Source organism: Echinops telfairi, unplaced genomic scaffold (genome assembly GCF_000313985.2).
Source record: "Echinops telfairi isolate 266 unplaced genomic scaffold, ASM31398v2 ScPeMD7_9;HRSCAF=40, whole genome shotgun sequence".
In the NCBI taxonomy this organism is placed as follows: Eukaryota; Metazoa; Chordata; class Mammalia; order Afrosoricida; family Tenrecidae; genus Echinops; species Echinops telfairi.
Genome location: NW_022103906.1, coordinates 54,892,705 through 54,893,824, shown reverse-complemented (window position 1 = coordinate 54,893,824; position 1,120 = coordinate 54,892,705). Strand labels below are relative to the sequence as shown.

Genomic DNA, 1,120 nt, shown 5'->3' with positions numbered 1-1,120 from the left:
ATAATGTCAGGTAGGTGAGCATCTCAGACTGCCTAATTGTTAGAACAAAGTGTTCTTGTGCTTAACCAGTGCCTTTAAATTCCTTATAAATACTTTATCTTTGTGACCCTCCTTCAAAGAACTTACCAAGATTCTATCAAGATAATAATATGAGCAATGAACTCAATTTTCCTTTATCAGCAACTTATTTTTGTGATATTTTCCAGGAACGTGATGTGCATCAATAGATACACACATATACAGACATTCACACATGTACACATGCTAGTATTTTAAATAAAATACTATGTATACTTGAAAATACAGCATACGTATGCTTAGCACAGGATTTAGCAACAAGGTACACAGGTCACCCGGGCACAGCCATTCATGGATGTGCTGTCTGTGTCTCATTGCTTTGGATCCACAGCTGCATAATTGAGTCGTTGTTACAGAAACCGGATTGCCTTTGGAATTTTAAATATTTATAAGTTGACCTTTTACTGAAAAGGTGGATAATGCTGCCAAAGAAAGTAATTTAATTTATTTTATTTTCAGTGGGCTACACATTAGCGTGCAGGCTCAGCATTTCTAATCCACCAGCTGCCCCAACAGAGAAAGGGGAGGCTTTCTATTCCTCTAAAGACTTACAGCCTCACACTTACCTGGCAGGGGAGATACCATGATCACAAAGGAGGTTTTCCCAGGGCGAGACTTTTCCATTGCACTCCGGATGTGCTGACCCCTGGGATTTCCCCAAATGTGGGAAACTCGACTGCATCCTTTGTGGCAGTGGGGAAATGCATTCACACTCTCCCCTGGAGGGAGGGGGGGATATTTACAGCCTCAGAAACCCAGAATGGCATTTCTACTCTGTCTCATAGAGTTACTATGAGTTGAGATTTGCATGATGACAGTCAGCATGGTTTTGGTTCAATAGAAAAGGATACAGCTAAAATGTTATCACTTAGCCAGGTTCATATTTTTACTTGCTACCCAGCTGACTCACACTCATGGTTCATGCCTCAATGTCCCATAGTTTTTCTAATCTTTGTTTTCAGAAATGAAAGAGGGTCAAACACAGGGATAGCTAATGCATTGTAATTGACACTGTAGGATAAGCAATGGACTTCTAAGCACT

The 1,120-nt window shown here is 40.4% G+C and overlaps 1 non-coding gene across 1 annotated transcript; it reads left to right on the top strand.

Annotated features, from left to right (window-relative positions):
• Positions 1–636: 636 nt before the first annotated feature.
• Positions 637–800, top strand: LOC115868410. The gene has a single exon (XR_004045581.1). It is a non-coding gene; the product is annotated as a U1 spliceosomal RNA (small nuclear RNA).
• Positions 801–1,120: the final 320 nt, after the last annotated feature.